The sequence below is a fragment of the Camelus ferus genome, chromosome 15 (assembly GCF_009834535.1).
Source record: "Camelus ferus isolate YT-003-E chromosome 15, BCGSAC_Cfer_1.0, whole genome shotgun sequence".
NCBI classification, from domain to species: domain Eukaryota; kingdom Metazoa; phylum Chordata; class Mammalia; order Artiodactyla; family Camelidae; genus Camelus; species Camelus ferus.
Genome location: NC_045710.1, coordinates 42,719,336 through 42,744,808, shown reverse-complemented (window position 1 = coordinate 42,744,808; position 25,473 = coordinate 42,719,336). Strand labels below are relative to the sequence as shown.

Below are 25,473 nucleotides of genomic sequence, written 5' to 3'. Positions count from 1 at the left end.
CCCCCCACGTCTGAGCGGGTGTGGTCCTCGCACGCGGAGTGGCTGGCCAGTAGCCCAGCAATTCAGGACAACCGCTTTCCGTGTCTGGCCCCTAGTGCTGCATGCTGCAGGCGCGGGTGGCCTTGCTCCTTTCCGGGTCCGAGTGAGTCATGTTTTGTGATTCCCGCCCCACATGCTATCAGGAGGTGAGAAAGGATGGGTGAGATGGGGAACCGTGGAGGTGGGGTTATCGCTGAGCTCAGTCCAGTGGGGGCTGGGCTGTCTCCCCTGCCCTGTCTCTGCCCTCTGCTCCCTGCTCACTTTCCGGGCTATCAGAGGGGACACAGAGGATGTCCAGGAAGGACAGAACCTTGGTTCCAAAGGTCACCATGGTTTCATCCTCTTGTGCTGCCTTTATCCCAAATACCTGGAGGAATGAGCTCTCACTTAGAGGCTACCCGCCCCTAAATGAGGGACCATCAGGACCTCCAACTCCGCCTCAGTTGCCCTCAGAAATATATGGGGGAAATCACTGGGCCTCAGGGTATGTTACTACAGTCATCTACTAATAAAAGCGAAAGAATAGCTTCTTTGTGATCTAGTCCATCCTTTTCAATTTGCAGGTGTGGCGCCTGGGGTCCTGGGAGCTGAGGTCACACCATCTGCTGATTCCACGTGCTGTCCTTCTGTTCTACCCGACCACCTCCTTTATTCAGCAGTGAGTGTTCTCCTGGTGCCAATGCCATTTAGCTCATGGGGGTCCCTAAGCCTCTGACCGCAAGGGGGCAAAACCAACTCAGCAGTTCAGTAATTCATCCCAGCTGAGCAGCCCTGTTCCCCCCAAACCCATTCCAGGAAGTCTCATTCTAGTGGTGTTTTGAATTAAGAAGTGGCAATAACATTCTCACAGTCCTCTCAGCTCTGCGGGTTGGTCTCACCGAAGGCAAAAGGAATTCACAGTAGCTCCGTGAACAGCCTGGGGTCTGTCTCTCCAGCAGTTATAAAGAGAGAAACCCGTTATCAGAAATGACCGTCTGGTTCCACCCTTCGGCCCAACATCTACTGCATCCAAGGCCATTATCAAAGCAGAAAGAGGTGGACAACAGTCCGTGTCTGTTTCCTGTTCCTTTAGGAGTGTGGGGGTTGGGACAGTTTGGTGTCCCTGTGTTTCCTGGCTCAGAGAACACACGCAGTCAAGTGTCCCGTCAGAGGAGCCAGTGTGAGGAAGCGAAGTCTTAGGGATGTCCAGACTGGCGATGCTTTTGAACACGTACCCTCGGTAAGTGTCTGTTATTCTTCTATGTTTTGAATAATAAACGCAAGATGACCAAGTGATCCTGTTACTAATTTCTTCTCAGGACATGGGTGGGGTATGGACAGAGACTGTCTTATTAGCCCATCTTACGGATGAGAAGTGACAGAGAAACAGTGGCTCCCCCGAGACCACCACATTAGCCAACTCAGCCTTTTAACTGAAATAAAACTGAGGTTGTTTAACTGTTCTCCTCCAAACCACAATGCCTGACTTAGCAACACTCTAAATCCTCCCCATACTTGAAATATGCAATGCATGGAATTGGGGGGAAAAAAAGCATTTCATATTTTTAGAACCAGCATCAATCTCATATTACAACCCACTTGACTATATGCTTAGGGATAAATATAACATTTTTGTAAAGGATGTCATAACATAGCAGTTTCACATTTGTGTTAGTTTCATATGATGACACCATGTGATATGAGAGGAGTCTCCGATTCCTCAACTGGGTATAAAAAAAAACCCCTGAAAATGTAAGAACTATGTTTAGAAAACATTGGCTTAAATTACATTTGCCAGTTTTCACCTGGTATAGGGACTTTGTGAGCAAAGATCCCAGATTACATTGCAAATTATACTTATTTACTGATTAGGGGGAGGAGGTGCTCCTTGGTGGGGAAGGAGAGTATTTTAGACCAGAGGGAACTGTGTTCTGAATATCATTCTGCTCCCCACTTTTCCAACTCTCTCCACTGCTTGGAAGAGAGTCTAAAACTCAGATGGTCCTTTTTGGCTTTTAAGACAATTTTCATACACACACACACATTAAGAAAAACCCCACAACATTGCTTCTATATTTGTAGGTATAACTAAAGAATAGAAAGATGCTTAAAAATTCCCCAAGTTTCTCTCCTTCCTCCACTTACACCCAATCCTGGAAGCAGCATGAAGCAAACAGCAGTTTTTCTGACTCACTACCCTAGATGTCAGGTTGTTAAGTCCAAGGGAAAGAAAAAAAATACAAAACTGGACAAGATCCCAGTCATTATATGCAAAACGGAAGGAGGGAAAGCCAAAGGAATTGGGGGCCCTCACTCTTTGATGGGGAAGAAAAACAGCAGGAAAAGAGAGAAAGGTGAGTCACGGTTCCCCCCGCACTCCCGCCTCCTCTCCCACGTTTAGCGCCTCTGCCGCCACCTCGCCGTGTTTCTTCGTGGGCTCAGCCGCTGGCACTTTAGACCCTCCCAGGAGTCCCATGGCCCTTCCAGATAGTGTACAAGCGGCACAGAGAGTGTGGCGACTTCAAAACATTGAAGGGAAAAAGGAACCTCCTTCCCCGCCACCGTCATTTTTAAAAACGGCAATTGATGTCGCCAGAGGCGGAGGCTGGGAAACCCAATTATACCACATTTCATTCAAGTGTCAGCAATTGGAATAATAGTGCCCGACAGTGAGGCCCCTACGTGAAACGATGCTGCCATTTTATTCTGTGTTGGCCCGATGTTTTCATAAATTCAGGCTTGGAGCGGAGCCCAGTGCTATTTTCTTTCAAGGTCTTTGCCTCCCACGTCTTTTTTCTTGGTTCTGGCTGCTCAGTTCTTTCCTTTCCCTCTGCAGAGGGGGCCCCCTTGCCCTCTCCTCCTGGGCCTTGGCTGGCCCGCGACACCAGCCGCTGCTCTGTTTACTGAAGAACATAGGCATCATTGGAACGTTTTCCACACCCCCTTGGGCCCAATGATGTATGTATTTGGCCCTGAGCAGCCTTTTGGATCGTGTGATGAGGAGCCACTGGAAACCATGCGCAGCCATCAGCTCACATATTCTAGGCTGTTTGTGTATTATGGCCATTGTTATTACTAGTCGCCATTCCCTGAGAGCAGTGTGCACCCCGATGAGTTTTAATTAGAATGGCTCTGCTTTGCAGAATGTTTTCCTACCAAGAGCCTCTTCATCGTCCTTTATGGTCATTAACAGTTATGTAGACAGCGTGCTTACATACCCAGACCTCCTGGTCCTGCAAGGGGACACTAGCAGATGTGACATCCTCCCCAGCTCGCTGTGCAAAGAGGTACTCAACTCCAGTTTATTTACTCGGCTCTTCAGAAGTGGCAACCGCATCTCTGATGACTCAGATAAGAAAAGATGTGGCATGCCTGCATGCAAAATATGGGTTGGAAGGATGGACTTAGTTTTATTGATAATAACTGACCATTCCTCAGTTATCTGCATATACCTCCTGTTAGACAAGATTTGTCGTCCACCCCCACCAGCGAGAGACTTTCAGGGATGTCTTCTCTCTCTTTCTCTCTCACTCTCTCTCTCTGATTCTCAGTGCATACTGACCAAAGCCTTGTCTACATGTCTGTTGCAGGATGTTAAATCCCAGCGCAGAACTCAGCCAGCCTTCATCTCTGATCAATGAGCGTTGATCTTATAGGTCCTGGAATATTGGCCTACATATCTGGGTTGAGAAATAGGATGCTGATCCCCATCTTTTTCTTGGCGCTTACTTCCCACCTTTTTATTTCTGGTTTGGGTAGTCTTTTCAGACACAGACATGTGGCTACTACTGACTTCAAATTCACTGTAGCTTCGGTCAGCTTACAGTAAACTATCAAGGACAGAGCCTTTCAGTCAAGTGGAATTGGTCATGAAGTGTGAGCACTAAATACATTGTGCTGAGTTTGGTTGTTGCCATTACTGTAACCCAGCCTGTTCTGACATGAGGTGTACATGTGAGCAACTAATTTCCAATGGACAAAAGCATAGAAGAGGAAGTGATTAAGCCTCTGAAAATTGAGAGAGGGTGCTTAAAGGAGATTTCTCAGGGCAAGAGCTGAGCTGAGGTAGGAGGTGGAGGGTGTGAATAGGAATCTGCTAGGTGTAAGGTCGGCATGGGAATTCCAGACCAAAGTGATGGCGTGTAGAGAACCAGGTTGTGTTTGGGGAAATTTTAACTATTTTTATAGCTAAAGGATGAAGTGCAAGCGGGGAAGAAGAGGGAGAGGAGATGTAAAAGCTGGTGAGGATAAGGTTCCTACATCCCAGTGCACCTGGGATGGTCAGTGTGTGCCTGTTGTCCTGGTGTCCCTTTTACCCTCAAAGGTATCCCAATTTAGATGATAAATTATATGGTCAACCTACTTATATATCATGATTACAAGTCTGGCTTTATATCATAGGTGATGGTGAGTCAACTGGAAGGAGAAAAGATTAGATTATCATCAAAATAATCCTTTCACAGCCAAGTCTTGAAGTGACTGCTAGGTTTCTCTCAATGGTCTTTCTGTCCTTCTTTAGAAATAAGAATTCTGATGCTTAGCAGGCCCAGTGTCATCTAACTGAAGACTAGGTGACCCAGCCTCCTTTGCAGCTCAGTATGGCCATTGACTAAGATGTAAGTGAGAGTGTTACATGGAATATCTGAAAAGTCTCTTGAAGGAGACTTCCACCCAATTGGATCACAAGTCTAGATAACATTCATAAGACAAAGTTATAACCTAGAGGGAATCTAGGCCTCTGATGACTTAATGGACTTACCCCAGAAGCCCTAGGTTGCCTCCCTTCAGACCTCTCTTATGTAAGAGATAAGTACACTTCTGTTTTATTTAGGCAATGTTTTTGGCCCTTTCTGTAATAGGCTGCTTAACCTATTGGTAACCTATAGGTCAGTCCTTCAATGAGAGTCAGTTAGGCATCAATCCAGCAGGGAGGTATAAGAAGCAGCCATTTTTGTCCCAAACTCAAAGTCATCCTCTATTCCAACTTTACCAAGGAGTCCCATATTTTAGGAGTTATTGGACCCTCACAAATAAAAATGAGCATTTTCCATTTGTCTTTTTGGGACTCATCTCCTTTGAGTAGAAGCTGGAGGAAGAGGGCACTTGTTTTAGTCAGAAAGCGCTCCTTAGAAACTTAGCTCTCGGATTTGGTTTTGTGCATTTTAATAACTCAACTCAAAAAGACTATTGTATGTTAAAGTGCTCTCTGTTGGTTGTGGAGTGAGAGTGATTTTTAATTGGATTTTTAATTGGGGATGGGAATGGAATACAGAGAAAGGAAAGAGGGGGAAGGAAAGGGGCAAGTATTTGCTTTTGAAAGAACGACAGCATTCTAAACTGAATGGCTAGATTCCCATTTCTACCTCTGCCACTGGACTTACTGTGTAACAAGAGCAAAAGCAAAGACATGTTCCCTTCATGCAAGACTCTTGATCAGAGGAAATAGAATATATGATTTAATATATACATATTAAAGTCGCCAAAGGAAGAGTTGAATGCAGGCAAGCCGTACATGTAAAGAAACAAAAGTAGATCTAGCCAGATTGTATATTAAATAAAAGGCAATGAATAAGCACTGAGTGAAATTTTATATGTGCACATTACACCAAACCAGTCAAAGATTGAGACCCCTGGCTCTGCGGAAATGATGCAGCCATCTTCTTCATTCTGATGCTTTCAATAAAATCATTCCCAAGAGAGCCAGGGAGAAATTCTCCCTCTCAATAAAATGTGAAACCGTCGGTATTACGGAAAAGCATACTAATAATTGGATAGTGTTCTGAAATCGCTTTCATAAAGCCTCCTTTTCACTTCCCTCCTCAGGTTTTAATATTGTCCAGTGAGTCCATCAGATCAGAGGGGTTTTGTTGGAGATCGAAAGTTGTAGCCTTGATGGGTGCCCTTGTGACGTGCAGGTCAACAATGTGCACTTCAACAGAGATAACTTGACCAGCCACACGCTCTGAGTTCCTAACTGCAGCCCACCCGTACTGAATATGCTGTTCAATAGCCTCTGCCTCGAGTAGAGGAGTCAAGGTGGTGGCTGGGCTCTCCTGGCAGAGGGGAAAATGGGTTCCGTGTAACACGAACCTTCAGCTGGAGTCACACCGAGCCCTACAGATGAGGGGCTACGTGCTGAAGCGTTGATAGAAAGCTTGGTGTGATGGTGAAGTAGGAGGCTCTGGAAGGTGAAGTCTTGTCAATGGCAATGAAACAACATGGGAATGTGGGACTGGCCCAGAACGTGAAAGGCAAAGGAAGTCTGCAAGAGCGTCCGAGATGAATGAAAGCTTGCAGTCTCAACAATTAGTACCAGTTGACAAGGTCTTTTAGAAGCATGTCAGCAGAGGGAGTCCACATATGGTACCTCTTTTACACCTTTCCAAAGTGGGGAGAAGAGTAGGAGGAGGAGGAGGAGGGATGTTGACAGTAAACATTCAAGACAAAGGAGGTGAAGAATTTTTGAAAAGCAAATGAGGAAAATGCAACTCTTCAGTTACAGGAAAAGCCAAAGGGAGTGAGTGCTATTGGTCCTCCAGCTGTTGAGCCACACTGTTGTCTGTCCCCAGAGCCATAGTACAGGCCCTGCTCAATCTCTTGCTTGATTAGACCACCTTGGCATGTTCTCTGACTGCTTCACGGAGGTCTTTTCTTAATCTTCCACCTCCTTCTCCACACCTCATGGGGTCAACTCTGCCATTCTCCGTGCTAACCAAGGAATTCATTCAAGCAAACTGTTATATTCCACCCAACTTCCCACAGACAAAATCAAGTTGAAACCAGGATCCACAATGAGACTGAAAGAGGAGAGGGGCAGATACGACATGTGTATGGGGTGAGAGCAGTCCTACAGTGCTAGAGATGGTGGACACTGGACTGCAGACCTGCAGAGGTGGAAGCGTCTCTGGCTGATTTTAGCATTCTCCGTGGAGTCAGCTTCTCCCCAGGAAATATGGGCTTTCTTCCCATGTTACACTCCAAAGAGTGAGTGAGCCCCATCTCAGTGTGCTCCAGTGTTTCATATTTTGATGATGATGTTTTCACCACCAGTAACAGCGTTAAAGAGGTTAAAGAATAAGACCGTTGTCCTAGAGAAGTCTGGAGGTAGAGAGGAGGAGGTGGAGGCATTTGTGGGAAGAGCTGAAACCCAAGCCATTTACGTGTGTCTTCTTGACACTGTCCCACCCCAGGAACTGTGAGCAGGTGTCTTCCCACACACTGAGGTCTTGGCAAAGAGTGTAAGTGCAAGGTGGGGTACTCTGTAATTTTTAAAACCAATAATAGACTGTACTGGGGGAGGATATAGCTCAGTGGTAGAGCACATGCTTAGCATGCACGAGGTCCTGGGTTCAATCCCTAGTGCCTCTGTTAACAAATAAATAAATAAAAATAAACCTAATTGCCTCCCCCAACCAAAAAAAAACCAATTAAAATAGTAGACAGTACTGTGTTCAGATTTAGGATTTCATGTTATTTTGTTCCTTCCACATTGCATTCCACTACATGGCCCATTGACTCCTCTTCCTTTCAGGTACCCAGGTATTTGTCCAAGTGGATGAGCTCTGACTTCTGAAATAATAGTGCTTGGAGTTAATATATTTTTCAGGGAACGCTTTAATAATTTTTTCCCATAGGTATCAGAGATCCGAATCAATAAACCACTAGGTAGACAGGAGGGGGGCACCAGCGTAACCTGGACTCCACCTGTTTAAAGGTTCCCATACTCTTGTTGAGGAAGACCCAAAGAAGCTCCAGCTCTTAAACTTCTTCCTTGTTCTTTATCTGTCCTTGTCAGATCTCATACAACCCAACCAAGAAAACCCAGAAGAAGACCATTTTTTTTTCTTAATCTGATTATAAGACCAGTTTATCCACTTGGTGAAGGAAACCAAGGTGGATACTGGGGAGACCACCAGGCATACAGTTTGCCTGTGGTCCGAAAAGAGAAGTGGGTGTTCCCAATGAGGAGAGGTTGGAGAGGAGCATTTTCTCTGGACACAGCGTCTTTGCCTCTGGTCATCTCCATCACAGACAACTGAAGTAACCAGCGCTTTGTCAAATACAGCCTTAGAGACAACCAGGGCAGCTGCGGGAGAACAGTTTTTACTCCTCTGTTTCTGAAGAAACAGCTGCCCACCATGGGTCACCAAGGGGCTACTTGGAACCTGGAAAAGAAAAAGGGTTTTCTCTCTCCAGGTGGCTGTAGGTACTCCTCCTTCAGACTCAGCAGAGGGCCATGTGGACCGCAGCGTCTCCTTTGTAAAGCAAGGCATTTAGACAAGGGCAGGACTTCTGAAGTTACATTCTACAGAGGAGCAATCCTACCAGATGTCTAGTGAAAACGGGGCACAAAGATTACGGGGCCCAGTGGGAAATCAGAGACCTTCTTCAGCTGTATAACAAGGCCAAACCATTCTGGAAAGTCACAGAAACTTTTAACTTCAGCTTCTTTTTCTGAAAATGAAGTAGGGAGGTAAAAACTGGATGTTAATTTCTCTGAGTCCCCTACATCTTTAGACTTTTCGTGACTCTAAAATTTGTCATTAGGTCCATACAAAAAGTTGTATCTATGTCCCTGAGTGAGAATGAAATGCTGTCTTTCTCAGAGAGATTGGAATATGTTTGCTTTTAAAACTCTTCTCACCAGGAAAATCTGAGCCCAGGCGTTCAGGGAATATGTAGGCAGGAATCAGGTCGTTTCAGGCGATAGCAAGACATCCATGCTGTTTCTTATGATAAAATGGAAAATGAGGAGTCTATGCTCTTCAAGACATGCTTATTTAGTTCCTATTGTGTTCAAGGCTCTGAGTCAGTTCTGATAATGCAGTCTTGAGTTTTCAAAGCTCTTCAATGATTTTAAGCAATGCCAACATGAGCTGTATCACGGGATTCTCAGAGTTCTGTGAGTAAGAGGACCCGTGTTGTGACTCTGATTTTACCTGTGAGGAAGCTAACTGAAGGCTGGGCGCACCAAGTGACCGTCCCCAGGTCCTGGCCCCGGAGAGTGGCTGCGTCAGGACTGGGCTCCAGGTCACTGGATTCAAACCTGCTGTGCTTTCTACTCTGCTGCCCTCTATTCAGAAAATCACTGGGTACCTTTCTGGGATAGGAGAGTTTGCAGAATGATGATTTATCCTCAAGTTAAACCAATCTTCCCTATTCCTTTTTTGTTGCTTTTTATTTAAAAAAAAAAAACTGGTTTGATTTGTTTTGTTTTTCTAAATGGATCCACTTGAACAGAGTTTGAATTATTCAAAATAGTTTAATTCAGCCCCCCAGTTTTCTTAATATCTAAGGATCAAAGAAACTCAGAAAGAAGGGGCTTGGGAAATGGAAGGCAGAGAATCCATAGGTAAGAGGAGAACCTGGGGCAGGACTGCTACACTCGCCACTTCAGCACGGATGCAAGGACTGAACTCATTAGTCTGATAAACATCACAGCCACCCAAAGAAAGAGGGAGGGTCTGCTTGTCCTGGAGTGACAGACAGCAACCCAGAGACAGAGGCTCTCTAAAGGCATGGGGAGTTGATAACAAAGCCAACGGTCACAGCTGGGGCTTCTGCCTGGCACCCTGGTTGCTTGACAGGGACCCCAACTTCATTTCCGGAAATGTTCTACTTTCTCTTTAAAAACACTCTGGGCCTTTAAAAAATGGAAACAAACGTCTTTCCTCTAGGCAGGTGTGCACGCGGCGGCGGCACACACATAGACGCACACACACTCACAGTCATTTAACAAGGATGAGAGGGCATGATCCCAAAGGCTTTCCAACCTCCTGTCCAAGGAGAGTTCCCGGCTGGCCTAATCACTCTGGCAACAGCACACCTGAGCATTTCCCTCTCGGCACAAAGGAGAGAGGGCCTGGGAAGCTAGTTCTGTTGGACAAATAGTTATCTGAGGCTGGAAACAGCTCATAGATGCTCAACCATTTAAAGGGCCTTAATGAGCAGGGTGGGGAAATCATCTATTCGAAGGTTCAGATGGGACTCGGCCACTGCTTCAAAGTAGCTAAGTCGATCAAGTCTGCTCTCCATCAGTTTTTTTCAAATAATAGTAATAATACTAATAAAATTTGAAAATTATGATAATTATGTGTTCTGTACCCTGGATGGGGGCAGAGTATCGAGAGGCGTATTTTCTAATGTAATTAAGGCTTTCAGCTGATCCCTCCCAACTGCAATTGTTATTTCAAAAGTGAATTAATAAATCATGGCCAGCCTGCTCAGAATAAAAATTTATCTTGAGGATTCTTGTTGCAACCTGCAAACTCTGATTCAGAGCCAGAAGAGAGAGGCTGGGTGAAACTTCTATTAGATAGGCCTGTGCTGAGTCCCAGCCCGGGCTACACTTTTGGGGAGATGGTTCAGCTGGGACATCTGGAACCATTTTTAAGCTTTCCTGAAAACAATATGCAAATAGCCCTCACTCTACGTTCACTTATGGTTCCCTATGCTAAACTCCAAGCAATTAATGCTGACTCCTGGATGCCCAGGGGACTCGGATCTCCTGTGGTTTGCTCAGAGCACTTTAGCTATCATGATGAATTAGTGTAAGGCCTGGTAATGCACCTTTGAGTATGTGAGGCCTTTTAAGGCTCTTGGAGGTCAAGTCTGTGGCTGTATAAAGTACATTTTCCCTTGGCAGACCAGAGCCTCTGACGGCATGCAAGGATGTCTTTCCATTCATCACAGGTTCCAGATTCCAAATGTCCAAAATCACCATTCTGCTTCTCTGGACAGCCAGTGTTTCAGGTCTGTGATGTTTCAAGGTAAATATTTACCAAGAAGGCCTGGCAAGAGCACTTTGCCTGCTGGAGGAAGGAGTGATGTGTCAATTCAGAGAAGAGGTATCATTTTTCTTTTTGTCCAAACACAGAGTGGATGCGAAACCCAGGGCAGGACACGACTGATTGGAAATCTCCTATCTGGACCTGGGTGGAGTCCTGCCAGTGGTGACTCTGCTGATCTCCCTTTAAAAGGAAAGCCGAGGAGGCAGGGCACACAGCCCGCAGGCGTCCCTGGTCAATGCTGTTTATATAAGTAGGTGGTGGAGTGAACAGACCCCGGGCTGAGAGCCACAGGGCATGGTCCCTGGTCATAACGCCACACTAGCGATTTGGCCTTATACAAATTTGCCATTTCTTTTGGATATTAATTCTCATTGCTAAGAGGAGAGAATTCCAAGACCATTTTATTGGTGTCTTCGAGGCATGAAACATGATGGCTGGATTTTCCCGTGGCGGTGTGTGTTGGCTGGTCTGTGATCTGTGCCCGGCACAGAGAAATCATCAGTGACAGCAAGGGAAAGATGCATCGCACTCTGTCCCAGCGCAGCTCCTTGGCTCGCTCCATATCTCCCACCACCTACTGTGCTTTCCTGGCTGTGTGGCCTTTGAGAAGTTCCTTAACCAATCTGAGTCTCTGTTTCCTCTCCATAAAATGGGATGGGAGTAGAGCTTACTTTACAGAGGGGTTGTGAGGATTAAATGAAAAACAGCACTTGAAACACGTAAGTGTTCTCAAAATGTTAGATATTAGTCATGTCTATAGGTTTAGCACTTTCTAGGATCTGCCCTGTACCTTCTGTATTTTTGGTCACTGTATTAGTTTCCTGTGTCTGCTGTCCCGCAAGCTGAGTGGCATAAACAGCAGTCTGGAGCCTACAAGTCTGAGATGATGATGCTGGCAGGGCCAGGCTCCCTCTGAAAGCACTAGGGAAAGATCTGTTTTGGGACTCTCCCAGCTTCTGGTAGTTTGGTGGCTTGTGGCAGCCTAACTCCAATTTTCACATGGGGTTTTCTCTCTGGATGTGTGTCTGTGTTTGAATTTCCTGTTTTATAAGGACGGTCATGTTGGATTGGGGGCCTGCTCTAATCCCATATGACCTCATCTAAACGAATCACACCTATAAACGACTTCATTCCAAATAAGGTCACATTCCAACAGACTGAATGTTAGGGCTTCACCAAATGAATTTTGGGGGACTCAGTTCAACCTATAATAGTAATAGTCACATCTCCTGGCTTTAACCAAACACCTCTCCTAATCTTCACCTCTCCCAAGCTCCCGCTGCTCCTTTGAGACACAAGGTAACTTCTTAAGCCCTCCCTGCCCATGTCTATCTGGGCTCAAAGGGGTTCTTTCTTCATCAGAATTCTAACAGGGCTCATCTGGATCTCTTATTTGAAATTGACTTTTACATCTCCTAAGTAGCTAATTGTCTTTATTCCATAAGTCTTTTATACCTTTAACTAGAAGAGAACACGGTCTGTAGTTGTGTCTTCCCCAGCTCTGGAAACACTTCAAAGCACAGAGTAGAAACAACAACTACTTTCCTTTAAGATAACAAATAGTTGAAGAAAACATGGGAAATAAAGTCATCAGAAATTTCACAGAAGGCTACTGAGAATATATTTCCATCCTTCTCAACTATTCTGCATGCATAGTGGCCTTCAGACGCCTTTCTGACCAAGATTTTGTGAAGACATCCATCATACCTTGTTTGTAGGCATCTTGTTCCTCCAGATGGCTACTTGGATTTGGTGTATAGTCTCAGGACCACTAAGTTCTTGGTTAAATCCTGACTGTAGGAAAGAAGGTGTCAGAAGCACCCATTCAACCTTCTGAGGCTCCGCATCAAGTCCCTTTTGCGTTAACTCGGACTTGGTTCTGACAGTTCGTCGTTGTATCCCTAAGAACCAGTCGTCTGAGACCCCCAGCTGTGATGAGTCCTCAGGGGTGGAAGAAGTCTTAGGAACCGCATTACATATGGTCTCTGTAGGCCTGGGTCTTTTCGCATGATCCAAATGGCCACTCCTCGCTACTGCCTGATACCAGCTTACTTGCTGTGTTCTTAGATTTTAGGATAGTGATCTTTCTGATAAATTCCTCTACACTGGGTTCTGCCCTACTCTTGGGACAACCCAGGTGCCTCCTATGTGGACTTCTTATTTTATCGGAGCCTCCTCTCAGAAGACTTTTGCATATTCTGTATTTCCCTTTAAAAACTTAGGGTCTCTTTGAATTTGCAGCTCATGCATCTGTGTAGCTTAGCCAGGCTACCCTCCAGCTCATTCTAAGAAATGGCCTAAGGAGGTTCCAGAGCACCTAACTGCAAAATAAAAATCCCATCAAAGTAACCACCCTTTGATGAAGATCTGTTCTTTGTTGGTCCCAAAACATTATGTTAACTCTATAACAATTTTTTTTTAAGTGGTCAATCCTTTAAAAGTAGTATGACATGTTGACTAAAACAATAAGCCTGAGTTGAAATGCAAAGTGCGTTAGAGCAAATGCAATGATTCGTGAGGCCAACAGAGCTCTGAGCTTGAGGAGGCCACAGAAGTGGAATCCTAGGGATTTTATCGAGGTGACACAGGAGAAGACGCTGCAACCTGCAAAGTGCCCAGATTTCCCTGATTGGTCCCAGTACAGGTTTGGGAGTGAAGGAAGCTGGGCCGCTGCCACCCTCTTGTTTGTGTTTCATTTAAACTGGAATCAAGCGCTAAATAGACTCGGAGAGAGAAGCCCCGCTTCCTCGCACGCATGTTCACAGGAGGTATTGGCTGGGCAACACAGTTTAGTGGGAAAACCTTGACACCAAGTTGGCCTGATGTTTAGCTCTCAAGTATTGATCCTTAGAACAGCAAAAGCTGCTGACAAAGAAGCCACGCAAGAGCCACGTGAGAGCTGGCCGGCCATTCTTAATAGAGGCAACTAACAAGAATGACAAACCTGGGGTAACATTCACCAATAGCCAGTCAGCCACCTAGAGCAGCCTAATGAAGTGCTTTACCTTAGGGCCCTGCTTTAAATTAATAGTTTGTTTTCTAAACCCTTTTCTCTAAGATAGATAAAGAGATAGACACACACACATCTGTCTGTTAGACAAAGCACTTAGACAAACTCTATGGATGCATAGATACAGAGAGACGTCTTCACTGATGTTTAGAAAAACAATACTGGGTCTTTTATACTCTTCCAAATGCTATGTATGGAAAGATTATGCAAGAAGGACCTGCTCCCCCATAGGGCAATATCATTAAATGGTAGCTCTCAGAACCCCAGAGAGGGCTGGGGGCAGAGCTGGAACCCTGTGAGGATGAGGCCAGTCTAATCAGACATGCAGAAGAACACAGGTAACCTAAGTCCCAGGGATCACCGTGCTACCCCAACCCAGGGTGGAGAAACCAAGCCACACCCCACATGCTGCCATAAGGGAGCCTCTCTTGTCTAGTCAAACGAGACAGAGGCCGAAGGGCCTCTCAGGCCTTGAGGGGGAAGTTAGATGAGAACAGGTGAGAAACAGTGAATGAGCACTGGCTTTAATTTATAACAAAACCAGGGTGGGAGGAAAATGGAAGATATCGGTAGGCTCCTTGAGTTATGTTTAAGACTTTCTTTCTTTGTCTTTTGAAGTTGATTGATTGAAAACTCCTCGGAGCCATTTAACGAAGCATTACTTACATTAAGCTTGGAAAAAGAGACTAACACTTTGATTCCACTAATAAACTCTTACCTTATTAAAGTAGAAATTTAAAAAAAAAATCTAATTGCCTCAGTGTCAGACTTCTGACGTACTTATGTTTTGCTTGCTGCCCTGTGTAAAGTGTGCCCTGACGGTGGTACCTGATGTTTTAATGTAGATACAAGTTGTATTAATGTGGACACAGGCTTAGTTGCATGATCAGAAAACCAAAAGCAACAGATAAAGTTTTCATTTTTCTCCAAGTTAAAAAGACACAAGTTTATTTCTGCCCCATGGAGCACTCTGAGGCTGGTGTGGGGTTGCTGTCCTCAGAGGCCATCCGGAGCCAGAAGGCTGCTCTCTGCATCCGAAGCTCCACCTTCCTTCTCAGTCGTCACTTTGCCATCTCCAGGGTGTTACTCTTGTTCACAGTCCAAGGTGACTTACCACCACATCACACTCCAGAAGGCAGAGAAGGGGAACAAGACGCACATCTCTTTTCTTTAAGGACACATCCTAGGAATCAGTGGCCTCACTTTCCCCAGCATACGGCTGGTTGGTCAGCATTAAGTCCCACGGCCATACCTCGTTGTAAAGGAGACAGGGAAACGTAGTTTTTATTCCAGGCAACCACATGGCCAGCTGAAAATCTGGCGCCTCCTCTTTCTTTATCTTTGGTTTTCAGTAATTTGATTTTGATGTACCTTTGCACATTTTTTTTCCATATTTCTTCTGTTTGAGATTTTCTAAGCTTTTTGATTCTGAAAATTTGTCTGTTGCTCAACGTTGCTACTTTCTACCCATTATTTCTGTGAATAGCTTTCCTAGCCCATTCCTTTCTCCCTGAGACTCCAATCACATGTATTACATCACCTGCCTCTCAGTCTGCTTATTTGTTTAAGTATTTTATTTCCTCTGTTTTTCAGATTGAATCATATCTGTTGACCTGTCTGCAAATCCAGCTCTCCTTAGTTGTCTCTGTTCTTTAGCCATTCAGTTACATTTTTATTTCATAGTTTTTTAGTTCTAAATTTTCTGTTTGATTCAAGTTTTTATATCTGCTGAGCCCCACTATCTCTTCACAAATCACAAGCATATTGTCCTCTGCAATGTTGTGCATAATTGTAATTGTCTGTCCCATCATCCTGGTCATCAGACGGGCAGTTTTCATAGATTGTGTTTTATCTTAAGAGGGGGTATCATTTTCCTGGTTCTTCATATGTCAAGTAATTTTGAAGTGTATTCTGAACATTGTAAATATTTTGTTTATGAAGATATTGGATTCTCTTATATCCCTCCAGAGAGATGCTTTTTTTTGTTAGTTAAGGAGGCAGTTAAGAATTCAAATCAAATTCAAATCAAAAATTGTCTCTTTAGTTGCAGGTCGAATCCCAGTTCAATTCTTTAATATTTTGCGGGATTCTGTAACGGCCATGTATTGTTCAGAGTAAAGGCAGAGATTTAGGCAGAGTTTATGCACAGAAATTGGGATTTCCCCTCTTTGTCTCCCTCCTTCCTTAGATGGACTCCTACTTCCAGTCATGTATTTGCCTCAAACTCTTTCTTCCGTCCTTTTATGTCAGAAAGCCCATAGGTTTTCTATCAGAGTTTTAAGTGCCCTACTCAGTGCAGCTGTGGCTTGCCCTCAGTCTAAAACCCATACAAAATTGGCAAATAAACCTGCCATTCTCTTTTCATAATGTGTCTCCCTCCAGCATCCACCTGCTTCATTCAGTCTCCAGTGCCTCTGAGTCATTGTCTACTGTGTCCATAATTTATAGATGTTATCTGTGAGGGAGTCAGCCGGTAGAAGTTTATTCAGCCATATGGAAACAAGTCTGAACTTTTGACTACACAGAAAGGGGAGGACACTTATTGGGGTACACCAGCAGTCTCTACCCACAGTGGCCTTTCCTACATCTCTGCTTCTCTTAGAGGACACACTTTTACTTTTGTATCATTCTCAGTTTCCCAAAGAAATTGACCACTGAGTACTTCACGATGTGACACAAAGGCTTGCTTGCTTTGTGATGCATGTGTTTCCCAAATGTGGTATATAAAATTAATTACTTTTTTGATAAAAATTTTAAAGTTTGATCTTGTATATGACAGTCAGCTAACCTAGGAAATGCAATTGCTTTCTATGTACAGGATGGTTTAACTGTTCAGATAGAACATGCTAGCTAATAATCAGTCTCAGAGCCAATCTTAAGCACAACCAGGGTTTAAAGACCAAGATTCTTGACGTTGCTAACGTTGAAATGATATACCCAGGCTAAGAGCAAATAGTAGCTCTTCCACATAATGGCTTATTGTTAATAGCAGTTCATCAAACAAATCAGCGCTAGAGCTCTGCCTACTACATGTTGAGCACTGTTATGGTGGATCAAAACGCCTTTGTTCCTGTGTTGTCCCTCAGAAAGAATCTGCAGTCTTCTTTGAGAAACTGACAATATGTTTCTGTTTTCGACCTGCAACCACAGAGAGAATATGTTATAAATTGCAATTTTGAGGACCAAAAGCACAATGTAGTACTTGGTGTGATACTTGCATATGTCCCAAAGAATTCCTTCTCTCCTCCCTCCCTCCTTTCTGTTCTTCCTTCTTTCTTCCCTATCTTTCTTCCCTCTCTCCTTCCTTTTCTTTGTTACAGGAGTTGCACGGGGTAGGCAGGTGGAAGTGTGAAGCTCATTTTCATGAGAGATATGACTATGAAAGATAAAAATATAATATTTCTTGGTAAAATGTTTTTATTTTACTATAGATTTATGAGCCCATCTTTTTTGTAGTGGAACTGTTCCAAAGTATGGAAAATTGAAGTGAAAAGTATTCATTTTATTTCAGAGAAAAATAAGCAAGCACGATGAAAGAATAAATACTAAAACACAGACATTTGAAAAACATAGAACAAATAATACATCTCTTTTTTAATGCCTTTAATCCAATGATAATCTACCATTGGAAGTGGAGTACTGTATAGTGCTCAGAAGTCTGTAAACTCAACAAGGAATGTATGAATAACTAAATGTATAAGTGGGAGTGTGAGAACTTTAAATGTTAAAAAAAAGTACCCATTTTCAAAGAGAAATTGGGCCTACTGCACTCGAATATAACCTTTTTGGGTGGGGGGGCATAGTCCAGAAATAAGGTCTAATTAACAGGAATTTAAAACAGATTTTTGAAGAATTGAAAAAAAAACAAAAAAAACCAGGAGCATGTAGCCAAAAAATAGAGGTTTATTTTGTATTCATGACTTGAAAATACTTCCTGGCTTTGTAACATCAATGCTCACAATTCTGAGTCTGGACAGCAGAGTGGTTAAGAGACAAGATATTAGATTCTCTTCTACCAATTATGAGCTCTGTTATTTGGGGCAAAGTATTGACGAACTTAGTGCCTTAGGGTTTTTTCCTCTGTGAAATGGGTTTAATAAGCCTATTACATTGGATTGCTAGAAAAAGTACATTATTTAATAAATATAAAGAAGTAAGAACATATCTGGGACATAATGAAGACTATTTCATGTTACCAACTATTACTATTCCAATAAATGATACTGAAGCTGGGCATTTGGGTTACTTCTATTTTGTATCCTGAGATTCCATTTAAACAACTTCTTATACTAGTGTCAGTTAATATATGTAGTATTTGCTTTGTAGAAAGCAGACTGTAGGCCATTTACCTGCAAGAAGCATCTGTTCTAACCTTTTCTCCATCACTGATTGGCTATATGTCTGTGGATGGCTATATGTCTATGGACAAGCCCCTTTACGTCACATGAGGCATATTGGATTCCTCATCTGTAAAATACTGAACCTAAGATTACTAGCAGGTCGGGTTTGTGTTCTGTTCACCAGGGCCTAGCACCATGCCTGAAACATAATGTTATTAGATAACAGTAGTTGAAATAAAGAATAATAACATCTTGCCTGCGTGACTATGAGACACTGAATGAAATACTCTCGTGAGTATTCCTTGCAATTCTAAGATTTATGACTACTTATTAGACATTTCTAATGGATAGAAATTAAATTTGACTGTTTCATTTTAAATAATAATGATTTTCAAAACATAATGTGTTAGCCTTTACCAACCAATCCTCAGCTGATGGTGAGCATTAAATTTTTTTCTGGTATGAGAGATGAGCCTCAAATAACATACAATATGTTTCCTGGTCCTGTTAGTTACAAAGAACATGGCTTAGGTATAAATGTACAATTTCTGGTCAAGAAACAAGGTCTTTTCTATTGCAGATCTAATAAGCCTAATCAGGATTTTAATGTCCTCTCATGTTGCATCTTCAGAGCATGGCCTATCGGTCTCTGCCACAGGAATACTGACCTCTTATCCATTACTGACTGACAGAAAGGAATAGATCTCGTGTGCCTGGGTCATGTATGAACTCCATGCAGCAGTAGTGGTGCTGAAGTCAGTTTGAATAATGTGCTTGACATGTGCACGTGTGTGTGTGCAAACAGCCATACACACACACATGCACACACACATACACACATTTCTAGTCATGTGTAAACAAAAATGCAAAAAGGCTTGCTCTCCTATCCTTAAAAAATATATATATATAACATCACTCATTCTTAAAAGCTGATGGTCCTCTAAATGATTCCAGGACCAGAGAGAAATCTGAGAGGCAGCAATAGAGCCTCTCCTTATAAGATGCTAAATACTGTGGTTTTAATCTTTGGTACCATACTAGGACATTTGATGATTAGAAGTGTTAAGGGTCTTAGGAGCACCATTACTTCAAACTCATGACAGGGGAGACGGGGAGGCAAATGCAGGAACCAACTCGTAGCAGGTTTCTTGTTCATGTGACCAACCATTCGTGTACTCACTTATTTATACAGTCAGTCAGTCATTATTCACTCAATATCCTGCCCATCCATTTCCTCTAAATATGAGGTGTATAAGCATCATTCTTTCTTCATGCCCTTAAGAATTTTCCAGAATATTAGAAAAATGAAGCTTGGTGATATTTGTGTGATTTTCCTGAAGTTTCAGTGAGTACTTCTAGCTAAAGCCTAGATGTTTGTCCAACAAAGCCATTCAGAAGTGTGATGTCGATGGTGTACCTTAAATTAGAAAGATGTTAGTAACACACAGTAAATAAAAAATACACGTAACAGTTGATTTTTCTGTATGGTTGGATTAAATTTTTTCTTAAAAATTAGGAAAAAAATTTGCTTATTGGTATTTTTGACAATTAACATTTTTAAACAATTCCTTAGTATTTAAAAGGCTTCTTCATTCATTCATGGAGCCATCATTTCATACTCCAACATATGTCTTCTATTTTAAATGCATAAATAAATAAATAACAAGTAAGCAAACCTTAAACTTTGTAAAAAGATAAGATATGTTACCCAAAGGAGATGACAGATTTTTGACAGCAGGTTTTTTTTTTTTAATCAGAAACAATTGAGGCCAAAAGAAGTGAATTCTTGTTTTTCAATGGATTCACAGAAATTAACTGTTAACTCTTGAATTTTATGCCTACCTATACTATCTTTCAAAAATAAGGACAAACTAAATATATTTTTAGATATACAAAAACTAAGAGTGCTTTTTCCCACATTGTCCCTTATTAAAAGAGTATTTAAATATATGCTTTGGTAAAAACAAAATAAAATCTAAAATGAAATAAGCCATAAGAAAGGTTTGGGGGGAGAAAACTAAACTGTGAAGAGCACAGAGTTGATTGAAGTTATGAGATAATTTAAGTCTATATTGATTGCTTTCTTAAACCCTTGTTTTTAGGTTAATATAAGTAAAATAATGACTCTAGACAATAAAATCAAGAAGAGTGGGATGTTTAATGTTAAATTACACTAAAATTATTTTACTATAAAACAAAAAAAATTTAAATTGAGTTGCTGTAGATACATTTTTAAAATTATAGTCATGAAAGTTTGTTTAAAAATTAACGGCACTCATTAAGGGGACTTAAATGCAACGCATATATTCCAAATCATCTCAGGGAAAAAAGTACATGGTGAATGTTGGAGAGGAATATAAAAACATTTCTTTAATCTGAAAGAAAGTTGAAATGAAGAAGAAAACAAAGAAGATGGTAAATAACAAACACAATGTATGATGGAATAAATAACCCAAACCATACAGTAATCACAGTCAATGCAAATGGTACGTGCAAACACACAGTGAGGACATGAAGTCCTACAATGAAAGAGGTTGTCAGAGAAGGTTAAAAAGATGAAGTTATATGTTACTTGAAAGAGATCTCCTAAGCAAGCCACAGTGAAAGGTTAAAGATAAAAAGGGGAAAAAAAAAAGATGCACAGTGTAAATAATAGCCCAAATGAAGGTGGTAGCAATATTACACAACAAAATAAAATTTAAGGGAAAAAAGTCCTAATAAGTTTAAGAAGACTACATATTGTGTTAATAAGGAGCAATCTACCCAAAAGTTACAGCAACCATGAAGCCTGTTCACCTAACAGCAAAGCCAAGAAGTTCTGCAAAAGAAAAAAATACCCAAGTTGCAGACACACAGTACAGCATCTGTTGTGTGTCCAGGCTCACGGTCAGTGCTGGAGCGTCCCAGCTTGCAGCCACCTTCAACCTACGGCTGGTGTGGATACTTGGATTGGAAGGAGAGAAGACATTTTCAGCCTGATGCTTACGGGGAAAATCTGTTCCCCACTATAGGATAGAGATGGGGTGAGACAGTGAAAAGCAGAGAGAAAGGAAAAGAGGGGAGGGAAGGAAGAGGAAAGAGGAGGTGGCTCTCATGCAAACAGATGAAACAAACTTTTCATGAAGCTTCTTAAACATGCCGCTGTAACCCCATGCTAATGTGCCCTGCCATTAAGGTGACTTCATCCCTGCTGGAGAACACAACTGATAGTTAGGTGATGCCTGGCTGGGGAAAGCATGAAATATTTAATCGGGACATGCTTGGTATTGGATACAACTCCTAACACTCTTAGCCTTGCCAGATGTTCATTTCCCTCTCCCTGCCCTTCTCTCCATCTGAGCCGCACTCAGTTAAAGGTGTCTTTGGAATGCAGGCTCCAAGGCATTAGCTACGGACTGTCATCTTTGGTGAAATACATGCAGAATGTATGATTGGCCTCCCTCCATTCAAGTTCAAGGCTCCTGCTAAAACAACACTGCCCAGACCAATTTCAGAGTCCCTTCAAGTTTGCTTTATAAACTATCACATCAAAGAAAAATAGACAACTCAGCTGAAAATGAAATCAAAGCTGGCCTGGAACATAGATGTGGACTTGGAAGGTCAAGCTGATATTAAGCCAGCAGATGAGTTCGATTTCTGGAGAGCAGAGGTGGGTATTGCTGTGTTTTGGGAACTGAGTATCTATGCTCAGAATACATAGTTCTTTTCTTTCAACTACTTTGAGATGTCCAGGCATGCAAATATGTGCTCTGGTAAACTCCAGGCATCATTCGAAAGCTACTGAAGAAATACCACTACAGAAAAATGGGCCCCACACACATTTGGAGGGTCCTGGCCTGACCACTTCAGTGAGAAAGATAGCATTAGCAAATGTTTCACCTTGCAGGTAAGGAAGCAGAAGCTCAGAGAGGTTAAGTGACTTATTCAAAAACACTCCAGCTGGTTGCTTAGTAATAGACCTAGTACTAGGCTGAAGCTCCTAACTCACAAGAGTGGTCAGTGGGGGAAAAAGTCATTATAATGCAGCTAGCTCATTTGCTTGACCCTCAGAAAGGCATTCAGGACATTCAGGTAACGATTGGACTAGATTCATTTGATGCACACACTCGTTCACATTCTTGCCTGTGCACGTGGCGACAAAACAAGGAGTGAGTGCAGGCTGGGGTTAAGCGCTCCATCTGAATATGATTCCTTATGTCAATAAGGCAGCTGGCTAACGGTTTTAGTTTCGAAATGAAGTCTTTTGAGTTTTATAGCCAGCTTCAGCTACTGTTTCAAAAGACCCTTGATAGCATTTGAGAGTTAAACCATACTTCAAAAGTCCTCAACGTTCAGCTAGAAATACAGCACCGGCATCGGGACGTTCTGATTCTGGGTTGGGTTCCTTGGGAATAGGAGATGTTTAGCAAGAAAGCCCTTAAATGCTTATAGGCTTTGGATTCACTATTGAAATGCAAGCCAGACATAGAGCCAAGTCAGCAAAATAATGATTACTGCAAATGGGTGTGCTAAGTTGGGTTGTTAGCAATTTATCCAAATTAAGAGTTGGGGCTTTATCATAATCACTTGAGAAGTATGCCATTCACAGCATCATTTATTTTCACATGTGATGCTCATCCTAATTTCTAAGTTTACCACCATCCCCTTCCGAAATATAAACATATAGTCTACTCAGAGCTCACTTAGAAGAGTTCTCTCAAGTTAGAAGGTAAATCTGAAATAGAGTACAATATCTTTTTTCTTTCAGGAAGCCCTCCAAATTTTCAGTTTTTATTTAGATTTTAAGAGTCTTTAGGCATGTGTTCCTTCTCATTATTTTGGTATTATACACGGTCATAGTCAAAGGCAGTGATAGCATGCTCAAATAGGATATTTAAAGAAAGTTTAATAAAGGAACAATTAAAAAGGCAGGGATATGGGAAACTTAAACGTTTGTTATACTGTGGGACTGGCAATATTTGGGATTAATTACCACTCCTGAGCCTGAATTGGCAAAGGGAGTCAGTGGTGATGGAACCCAGAGAGGCCGGCCACAGCAGGGGAGAAGGCTGGCCAACAGGAGCTGTGGTTCCCAGGAGTGAAACACAGTCAACCCCGGGCGACCCAGTGGAAAGGGAGCTGACAGAACAAATGCCCACCCCACTCTCACCTTGCCTTCAGATTTCCTGCTGGTGCTTCCCATTAGCCAAAAGCAACTATAAGCCAGAGGGTAAGGAGTTCAGTGAAATGGTCCATGTATCATATTTCCCTGCCCAGAGCAGAGTGGATAGTGGATCAAGGCAGGGATGGAGGGTGGGGGTGGCGGTTTGGAATGGGAAATGTATACCATACAGATGCTGATTTTTTTCTCCTTCAAGTCTTTTGAGTTTTTCTTGGCATTAGAATTGGTGTCTCAAGGAAACTACAGAATCATGTCTTTTTCAAGTCATTGAAAAGCCAGAAAAGTCAGTGCTGGCCTCTAGACTAGAGCACAAAAGAAATTAACGTAAATGCACTAGCAGATTTGGCTTTTAGGATCCCTTTCCCCACGTTATTTTGGGTGTTTCCTTTATCTCCCAGTAACCTTCTTACATTGGTGTCTAAAAGGGCCTTCTCACTGGCGCTTATGAGCTCTCCTCCAAGAGAAGACTCAGGACCAATTTACTCAAGTGGAAACTGAATATTTTTGCCAGGGAGAATGAGAGATCAACCTGAGTTTCCTATGGGAAAACCATAATAGTCACGGGCTTGTAAAGCCCTATATCGAAAGTGCTGGGAGGATCCAGAAGACAGATGACTCTAAGATCACCAGCTCCCTGGAGAACATGTGTCAGGTCTTTGGATTTCTCTGAGCTCAACATCAAAAAATGAGAAGTAGATTGGAGTCTGAAAGAAGAGCCAGTTTCCTAAGAGGCAAATGAAGGAGAGAAGGCTGGAGAATCAGTGGGTAAAAGAGGCCTCCCCATGCTGGGCATTGGGGCAGAGGAGAAAAAGACTGTTGCTATTTGTGCTGAGGAGAGGGGACTGAGCAGTCAGTAGGTCCTTGAGATAAGCTCCATCCAGGTAGCGTATTGCTGTCGCTGCCAGTTGAGCAGACTTTCTGTGCATTCATGTCTTTGCTGCCCCTGACATTTAGCTTCTTGAAGTCTGATGGGTTTAGTTACATCAACCAGAACAGCTACTTACATACCAGAACATGTGGAACAAGAAATAAAGAATGAATTTCTTTCAGGACTGATGCTCTATGAGTTAGGGGGCACAAAAGAAGCCAACTTGCAAGAAAAAGAGAAGTAGATTAGCTTAGTGAGTAAAAATGAAAGAATTTTCGAGTTGTTTTGTTGCCTTCACAAAAATGGAACAAGGAAAATTGGTATATTTTTAAAGTCTTGTATCTTTGCATCTCAGTGAGTAACCCTCACAGATAGCACAAGTTGTCATATGTTCATTCTCTCTGTATTTCCAGTTTAGTGCAGATTGAAGCTCAACTTGGAAGACCAAACAATGCTCAAGCTCAAATGAGAAATGATGAACATATACTTTTGTCCTTCCTTGACAACCAGGACCACTCGGCCTAGAAGATATACAGATGGTAAGGAAGCATATAAAAAGATGTTTAATATCATATGTCTAAATTGCACATTTTAACTGTAAATTAATACTACACACCTATTAGAATGACTGAAATCCACAACACTGACAATATCAGATGCTAGCAAGGATGTGGCAAAACAGGAACTCTCATTCCTTGATGGTGGGAATGCAAAATGTACAGCCACCTTGGAAGACAAGTCTTGTGGCTTCTTATATAACTAAACATGCTTTTACCATATAATCCAGCAATTGTGCTCCTTGGTATTTACCTAAAGGACTTGAAAACATATCCTCACAAAAACCTGCAGATGGATGTTTAGAACAGATTTGTTCTTTTTTAGTTTTTAAATTTTATTTTTTATTGAAATGTATTTGATTTACAATGTTACTTTCAGCTGTATAGCAAAGTGATTCAGTTGTACATACCCCATACACATATATTTTTCTGATTCTTTCCATTATATGTTATTTCTAGAAATTGAATATAGCTCTCTGTTCTGTACAGTAGGTCCTTGTTGTTTATCTACTTTATATATAGTCATGTGTATCTGTTAATCCCAAACCCCTAATTTATCCCTCCCCTGCCCTTTTCCCTTTGGTAGCCACAGTTTGTTTTCTATGTCTGTGAGTCTATTTTTGATTTTAAATAAAATTTGTATTATTTTTTTAGATGCCATATGTAAGTGTGATATCATATGAACAGGTTTATTCTTAATTGCCAAAAGCTGGAAGCAACAAAAATGTC

General features: G+C 42.3%; 1 long non-coding RNA gene across 1 annotated transcript; it reads left to right on the top strand.

Moving 5' to 3' along the window:
• Positions 1–619: 619 nt before the first annotated feature.
• Positions 620–21,710, top strand: LOC116668847. The gene is made up of 3 exons (XR_004326041.1): positions 620–697; positions 1,112–1,258; positions 21,532–21,710. It is a non-coding gene; the product is annotated as an uncharacterized LOC116668847 (long non-coding RNA).
• Positions 21,711–25,473: the final 3,763 nt, after the last annotated feature.